The 9,450-nt window shown below is 36.5% G+C and overlaps 1 pseudogene; it reads right to left on the reverse strand.

Annotated features, from left to right (window-relative positions):
- Positions 1-1,115: 1,115 nt before the first annotated feature.
- On the reverse strand, positions 1,116-4,515 carry LOC107774520 (receptor-like protein 49; annotated as a pseudogene).
- Between the last annotated feature and the right edge of the window lie 4,935 nt (positions 4,516-9,450).

Consider the following 9,450-nt stretch of genomic DNA (forward strand, 5'->3'; position numbering starts at 1 on the left):
GGTATATTTGAACTCAAAGTATGACTGCATTGGTATAAATAACCCAATAATATAACAAGTGATATTATTAGACGATTTTCGAAAGTATAAGGGTATATTTGAACCTTCGCAGTTGAAATTATTGTTTTATCTTAGAGTGATAATACTGATTGCATAGTTTATTGGTAAGGTGTGCTCATACGATGATGGAGACTTTCCCGTGCTTCTATCTGAGAATTTATTCCTAAACTTAGCCATTAATACAGAAGCTAAGAGACTATATAGTACTAGATTTCAGTGGAAGCAAGTAGTGTAGAATAAAATTATTTCCCTTGAAGTTATCAAACATTAGAAACTGCTGCGCTAGAAGTTGTATATATTTATCAAGGGAAATTACAAACACGTTTAGGAGTTCACTTGACTTTCATCTAGGGGTGTGTTTGGTACGAATCAAAATATTTTTCATGAAAAATGTTTTCATGTAAAATAAGTGGTTTTATTACTTATTTTTTCTTGTTTAGTTGGTGAGTAGAAAGCTTTTTCCGAAAAATATTTTTTAGTGTTTGTTAGAGAGTAAAAAATATTTTTTTATGCTACTCTCTTCACCTCCTTTCCCCAAGTCATCATGTTTCCTTGTTCCCTCCCCTCCCTCTCCCAAAATACCCAACATTTTCAGGACTCTATTTTTTTTAATAATTTAATTATTCTTCTAAAAATTTACACAAACCCTAATGAACTAATGTGCTGCTTTACCTTTTTACGCAAAATAACGTTGAAATTTATGTTCAATAACTATAAAGAAAGTACATTTTCTACCACATGAAAATAAAATAATCATTTTATTAAAATAAAAGAAAATACCTTTTTTACATCATAAAAAGAAACTACTCATTTTGTTGAAATAAAAAAAATATTTTTTCTACATCATGAAAAGAAATTACTTTTTTTGTTGAAATGAAAGAAAATACTTTTTCAACATCATGAAAAGAAAGTATTTTTTTTGTTAAAATAAAAAAAAATACTTTTTTATATCATAAAAATAACTTACTCATTTGTTGAAATGAAAAATAAATATTTATAGCATGAAAATAAAGTACTATTAATAATATTTTTATTTAGGATGGGGGTGAGGGGAAGGGTAGGGCGGGGATGGGGATGGGTAGGTGAGGTGTGGGGTGGGTTGGTGGGGAAGGAGAATAGAGTTAGTAAGGTTGAAAAAGAGTTTTGAAAAATATTCTCTCCTCTTGATAGGGAAAACTTCCAAAACATTTAAGCCAACCAAAATGGGAAAATTGAAAAACATTTTCGGTCATACCAAACACACCCTAGATCTTGCATTTGTTTATTCTGCAGTTTATTTACAACACAAGCAATCAAAGCAAGGCTTAAGCAGCAACACAGTTAAATAAACGCCTCATTTATTGGTTTAAGGATCACATTGTTGATAACCAAAGCAAGCATTTCTCCATACGTATGTCGAACCATATCTTCACCGGCTCGTAAAACCACAGAAGTGCAATAGTATTTGCTGCCCCTACTATGTATCCAACAGCTGCAAAAATGAACTTCCAGTCAAAATCTGAGTCTTCTAGAGAAATTGGTGGCAGCATCACCTCTGAGTCATTGCTTTCGCAACTGTTGTTGAGAGGGAACCCGCATAGGCCTCTGTTTCCTTTAAAGGAAATTGCTGAGAATGTTTGAAATTGATTACTCGATGGGATTCTTCCAAACAATTTGTTGAATGACAAGTTCAGAACTGATAGGAATGTGAGATTTGCAAGCTCCGCAGGGATATCACCAGACAGCTGGTTCCAAGACAGGTCTAGTGATCCAAGCTTTTGTAGCTTCCCAATTGATTTTGGAATTGGTCCCTCAAGGGCATTGTGTGACAGGTTCAGGAGATAAAGTGAGCTAAGATCACCGACTGTATCTGGAATCACTCCTTGAAATTTATTTGAAGAGAAATCAATAGATGTGAAGACCCTGAGAATCTTCACAAGCTTCATCTCCATCCCTTTGATGGTTATTGTAACTGTGTCCTGATAGTATAAGTTACTTAGTTGGAGGAACCTAAACTGGATGCGATTGTGTCCTGACTCCATGTAATCATCTTCAACCATCATTCCTCTCCAATTTGAAAAGTATTCTGCATTCAACATACCAGTGAAGTTGTTGGAAGCTATATCTATGATCTGTGAATAGATTGGAGCGCAAGACTAGGACTCTCAGACTGTACGAGTTACTCAACATGCATGGGAAACTGTCAACAAGTCTGTTATTTCCAACATTCAGGACCTCCAACAACTCGCAGTTGGCCAGCGACTTCGGCAGCTTCCCTTCTAAGCTATTCCTACTGAGGTCTAAAGTTTTTAGAGCACAACGAATTGGAAATGAATATGGTATAACACCATTGAGTCTATTATTCCCTAGATTCAGCATTCCAAGAGTTGTACTATTTTCCAGTATACATCGTGGTATTGTTCCACTCAAGGCATTGCAAGACAAATCAAGAACTTGAAGGTAGCTAGCCTTGCATATGGATTCAGGAATTCTACCAGTGAGTTCATTATTTGCTACTGAGAAAAAGGAAGCAAGAGCAAGATAATCACCAATATCCAGTGGGATGGAATTGCTGAAATTATTGCTCGAGTAGTCCACAAAGATGGCAGAAGAAGGTGGAATTGGTAGGTCACCTTTTATACGGTTGGAATGCAAGTCAAAGACTACAAGATTGCTGGAAACATTGTATGGCTGTTCCACGTACTCCAGCTGATTAAAGGAAAGATTCAGGTGAGCGAGAGCTCCATCACCAATTCCCCAAATCCAATTTGGTATTGCCCCCTGTATTTGGTTGTCAGAAAGGTCTAAGTGGATCATCCTTGACTGATTTTGAAGATAAGGAAACTTTTGCAGCCGACAAGAAGCTAGATTCAATATGCTCAACTGGGAAAAGGTGAACGAGGTCAAATTGCTGCTACTAGTATCAATGGTCAAGTTATTGTAAGAAAGCTCTAGTCTTGTAAGGTTACTGAGCTTCCCAATCAGGTCAAGTGGCACTGTCCCACTAAAGAAGTTTGAAAAATGTGAGAGGACCTTAAGCCTCTTAACTTCAAATATGGACTTGGGAATCGATCCATTCAGATGGTTGTTGCTCAAATCAATAGTATCCAGCAGAGAGGAGGATGCATTGCGGAATTCTTTGACTTGGCCAACAAATTGATTGCCGTTAAGAAAAAGCTGCTGCAAGGAGGGGAGCTCAAAGATATATGCAGGAAGGATCCCGTTGAGCAAGTTGTTCCCTAGATTTATGCATACAAGCGCTGAGAGTCCTTCAAAATGAGCTGAAGACGAGACCAGTTAGACCATTACGAGAAAGGTCTAAATAGGTGAGTTTCTTGGACCGTTGGAAATATGGGATAGAACCAGTGAAATTGTTCGAGGAGACATCTAAATAAACAAGATTGGTAAGGTTTGCTATTGTGGAAGGTATTGATCCACTGAAACTGCAATTGAAGAGCTCTAACCTGGACAAGTTATGAAGGTTCGAAATGGACTCTGGTAATGAACCAGAAAAGTTTGTGTACCTTAGTATTATCGTCCTCAAAGATCCGTGTCGTGGAAAATTTGGAATTCTTCCACTGAGCAACTTATTATTTGGCAAGGCCAAAGTCTCTAGAGCTTGTATCTGAAGGATCTTTTCAGGAAATACTCCCTGAAGATTACAAGAACAGAGGGTCAATGTAGTCAAGTTTGTGAAATTGGCAAAATATTCAGGAACTGCGGTAGAGAGATTATTCTGGTCAAGATGGATGATAGAAAGAGATTGAAACTTGGAAAATGAATCATGAATGGGGCCTAAAATTTGACAACCACACAAGCTCAAGATTGTTAAGTTAGGCAAATATGAAGATAAAGATTGACACCACTCGCTCTTCTGAGCTGAAAGATCAACACCATCAAGGTAAAGCTCTCTAAGCTCTGTTGAATTCTCATTGAACTGTTTCAAATTGGGATTCTCTAGTTTTAGAGGTTGAATTCCAGGGAAAAGAATTGAGAGATCAAGAGTAACTAGCCTTGTTAATCTTGATAACATCATAGGAATTTGCCCAACAAAACCGGCATTCGATAAATTCAGGTACTTCAAGTTCGTTAAGTTGCCTATACCAACTGGTATTCCAACATTGAACAATTCCAAGTTAATCACATGACCAGAGCTATCACATGTCACCCCATCCCATTTGCAACAGTCACTTGTGTTCTTGTTCCAACGTGCCAATTTGTTTGACAAACTAGAGTCATATTGTAGGCTGCCCTTCAACTGCAACAACAGTGATTTCTGATCATCAAGGCATTGAGAGGAAACTAAGAAAATCTGATAACCTGATAAGATTTGCAACAATGGTATCAAGAGAAGATATAGAAAGTGTAGAGTTCTCATTTTCATGCAAAATTGTATAGGTATATGACTGAAGTGTAGGAGAATGAAATTAAAAAGGAGAAGGTGATTGAACAGAAGCAGAGAAATGGTCAAAAGGAAAATAAGAAATTACGCGTTTCTGTGCATTATGGCGTCTGTACAGATTGCAATTATTCTTTCTACTTGTTTGATGTTGGCCTTTTTGGTTCATTCAGTCGAAGACTTTGATCAACTGTGGAAAAAGTTGATCAAACCATGACTGCTTGCATTTGTCTGAATTTATTTATGTTAAGGGGTTTCTATGCTGGGGTTGTGACTGGAACTAAGAGTGGGGTTGGCTATTTTGCCATCGGATTCTGACATGCATGCAATTTCATTTACCAATACTATTTCTCCTTTTCCATTCTCTTGTTAAATTACTCATGGATGAGATTTTCATATTTGGTAAATTAAAAAAAGGAACCAAAGGAATAAGCAACTTATATCGAGTGGTTTCTTCACCTTTCATGGTAAATGTAAAGATATCATCACCATTTGGACTAAGATAAGTTGATTCCTCCCTACTCTCTTTCCAAGTCCAAGATAAGTTGATTTGTCCTTTTTATGCATGCTAGTATCAGTTATAGAGGAAAGTCAAGAGTAAAAGCTCACATATAATCCAGACAACTAGTATAAACGGGATTTCACGGGTTACCTCTTGAAGCGTGAACAAAGCTCCTCTATCACGTGAACGCCCAATTCCTCAACAACTCAATGAAATCTTCACCACCCGCACGATCACGATCTCCGAACATTCTACGGTCTTCTACTGCGTTACCCAAAAAATGTCAGGAAATAACAATTTCGTGTGGGTGAAATTTCTAGGAAAAAAGGGCTGAAATTCGGCCACCATCTCTCTCACCTCTAGGTGAAAAACCTTATGTATTTATAGCACAAGTTTTAAGGATTAAAATCCTTTTACAAAACCTGTTGGGTTTTCCTTTCTATCAGAAAAAAGATTCATTTATTTCCTTTTATCTAGGCACAGCAGGGACCATAGAATTTAACTAACAAGGCTTCCAATTATGGAATTAATTTCTAATTTTCGAAATTAATATCCACCATAATTAATTATGAATTATTTCACTAAAAATTCATAATTGCATTTCTTATTCAATTTCAAAATTCATCCATTAAATCTTATTTAACTCCCCATATTAAGATTCAGATACTAATCAATTAAATTTTATTACTGATAATTTAATTTATTGATTATTTTCTTTAGATTTTCGCTTAACTTATTTCATGTGTCAGATACAAAATCCACCGGTCGGGTTTACACATGAAAACTTATAAGCTTTCATAAAGGTATATCATCAATCTCTAAACCGAGACATGGATTCCATCAACTAACTATTACTTTGCCAATGTACATTATTATTATCCAATTTACCAGGCATATTGACCCACGAAAGGATCTCGCCTTTTAATAAATCAAAACAGTAATAATAAACACAGCTAATAATAATTATATCAAGATTAAGAGTATAAGTACATTTAATGGCTAGAGAGTTTATTTTATTAAGTCAGTATGAAATACTTATCTCTACTTGGTCCGTTCAATACATACAAAATGTACTAGTACAAGAAGTTGGAATTACACCATTCCCATAATCAAGATAAATTATATTTAATCTTGTGCTACAATCATCCAGATGGTTTGTCCAATTCCATCATTAGATTGTGAACTTAAACTTTATACTTATAAGAACCAATGATTTAATCTTCCGTGTATAAGCTAAACTCTATACACTAAATTATCTACTATATAAGAAAATGACACAGTATATGATCTATTTAAAATTTTATTAAAACTGAATGAACAATTATTTCATAATAAATACTATATCTAAACCAAACCCATGGTTAATAGTATATATCCCAACAATCTCCCACTTAGACTTTTAACCATGACAATTGTTAGAATATACTATATCTAAACACATGGTTAATAGTATATGCCCCAACAATCTCCTACTTAGACTCATAACCATGCATCTACAACTTTCTAAGGCATTCTTTTACATGACTATTAAAAGTCTTCACCAAATAAGGTTTTGTTAAAGAATCTTGCCAAGTTATTTCTGATGTAATATTTGTCTAGTAGTGCTTTGTCGTAACTATCTAGTTTGGGATTAAACTCTTCAGGGATCCTGTTACCGAAACTATCCCAAGAGTGTACATTGAACTATGATTTTCCTTAGTATTCTCCCACTATGACGAAGTACTACTAATATTACCTTCATTACCTTACGGTATTGAAATATTAGCTACTTCATACTATAGTGTTCACTATTCAAACATCACTCCCACTCGACAAAGGCATATTCTATCTATTAACGTTCTCCCACAACTTAAATGCAATGGAACGTCAATTCCGACGTGTGGGTTTTGATGTTCTTGAACATTTAGTTATTTCTTTGCCTAGTTTTTATAAACATAGTTTACTTCTAGGAATATGGTTTATTGAACAGTCATAATCTAGAAAAATGCATTTGTTTTAACAATTGTCTTATTTTCTTTAGGGCAATAAAATAAACTTGTGATGACCCAAAATCAACCTAGTCGTGATGGCACCTAACCCAACTCCTCAGGTAAGCCAATTAACAATTATCCAATTAAATTAATATTTAACTTAATCTAATACACTCCCGAAGGACTGGTAGTACAAATCATGAGTTTCTAAGATTAGAATTTACAAAGCTGAAATGAAATAAATACATCATCTGTTCGAAATGTACATAAACAGATTTTTATAAATCTAAGGCTACCTTGAACAAGAGGCAGCTACAACCGGAACACAGGTACATCTTCAAATCCAGCTCCCGTCAGTCTCCCCAACATTAGCATCCAACATCTTCACGCAAGGTGCAGAAGTGTAGTATGAGTACAACCGAACTCATGTACTCAATAAGTAATAAACCTCACCTAGGGTTGAAAGAAGTGACGAGCTGGAACAAAGGTCAGGTCCAACACCAATAGCCAACAACAGTCCATAACAACGTAAATCAAGGAATAAAAGAAGTAACTCAGAGATAAATGCTCAGCTTAATCATGATTTCTGAAAATAGTTTTGCCTTTCAAGTATATCAGTGAAAACCCAAATCGTTTACCGAAGTTGCCAAAAATATGAGTAAGTTTGAAAACAATAATTTTCCCAAAAATCTTTTCAACAATAAATAAGATGTTTCATTTTCTTTCCAGATAGACAGTGTAAAATGCATCACTATACCCATATGTCAATATGTGTGAGAAGTCATAAATGACGTGATACCGTACAACACGAGAAAAATACATCTCTATGCATGTATGTCATGTGGCATGTCAATGCAACGTATCTCAGAGATGAACTCATGTACTCATACTCTCAGAGTACTCAATCTCACTGTCTCACACTTTTCACTCATCATGCTCAATCACTTAGTACTGTATATGGCCAATCCGGCCCAGGGTAGATCCATCCCAAAATATATACATCAACTGACCATCAGTCACTCAGTATTGACTAGGGCCAATCCAGCCCGTGGGGAAGATCCATCCCCAGGTATAAATGCTTCGGACAAGATCCATGTTCAGGGAAGATCCATCCCTCAATATAAATCAACCACGCTCACAGGGGGTGTGTGCAGATTCCGGAGGGGATCCTTCAGCCCAAGCGTTATCAAAAATCAGTATACCCTTTGCGGTGTGCATCTCGATCCCATAAATGTCACTCATAATCAGGCACTCGGTCTCACTCAGTCATCAATCTCATTAATCTCTACAGTCTCTCAGGCTCACAATGCCATAAAACTAGCCCAAAAATAATGATATGATGTGTCAATAAATAACAATAGAGACTGAGATATGATATGAAATGAAAGAACACGACTGAGTATGACATTGCAATGTAAACAAATAACTCAACATCAGTATTGACCTCAATGGGTCCCAAGAGAATAAGCATTTAGTCTAGACATGGCTTCTAACATGACTCACAACTCGATAACTCTAGTACATAGAGATTTCATAATTACAGATAAGTTCAGGTAACTACACAGTAAGGTAACTACACAGTACCACAAAAATAACGGAGTCACAGTTCATACGGTGCACGCCCACATGCCCGTCACCTATCATGTGTGTCACCTCAACACCAAGCACATAACATATATAGTCAGTGTTCATACCTCAGCTCCAATATTAGAAGAGTTACTTACCTCGAACAAGCCAAATCCAATGCCGAGCAAGCTAAACAATGCTCCAAAATTTCCATTTTGCACGTATCAACTTCCGAACGCCTCCTATCTCCTCAATTCAAGTCAAACGATCCGTATCTATTCAAACAACGTGCAAATAAATCACAATTTACTCCAATGCCTATAAATTAACAATTTATGAAAATTTTCAACTCCGCTCGAAAAATCGACAGTGGGGCCCACATCTCGGAATCCGAAAAAACTCACAAAATCTGATAACCCATCCAATTATAAGTTCAACCATACTAATTTCACTCAAATTTGACTCTAAATCGGTATTCAAAACTCGAAAAATTGTTTTATGAAATTATAGAAATTTCCTTCGATTCGATAATCTTACACAAAAAATGAAGATTAATTCATGAAATATAATCATAAGGGAGTCAAGAACACTTACCCCAAGTTGTGTGGAAATATTCCTTTCCAACGTCGCCTAAACCGAGCTCCAAAATCCGAAAAATGGGTAAAAATATCGAACCCTCAAACTTAAAGGGGTTCTGCACTGCGTTTCTGCATTTGTGGACAAGAGGTCACATTCGCGACCTTCGCTTTTGCGGGAAAGGGCTTGCATTTGCGAGACAGGACGCTTTTGCGATGCGATGGCCATGGTCGCATCTGCAATCGTGCTTCTGCGCCTGAAGATCCGCTTCTGCGATGCCTCCCCAGCCAGCACTCCCTCGCTTCTGCAACTGCTTTGTCACTTCTGCGACCATCACACCTGCGCAAATTCAACCGCAGGTGCACAACACCAGTACCAGCAGCTACCAACAACCAAAT

Source organism: Nicotiana tabacum, chromosome 2 (genome assembly GCF_000715075.1).
Source record: "Nicotiana tabacum cultivar K326 chromosome 2, ASM71507v2, whole genome shotgun sequence".
Lineage (NCBI taxonomy): Eukaryota > Viridiplantae > Streptophyta > Magnoliopsida > Solanales > Solanaceae > Nicotiana > Nicotiana tabacum.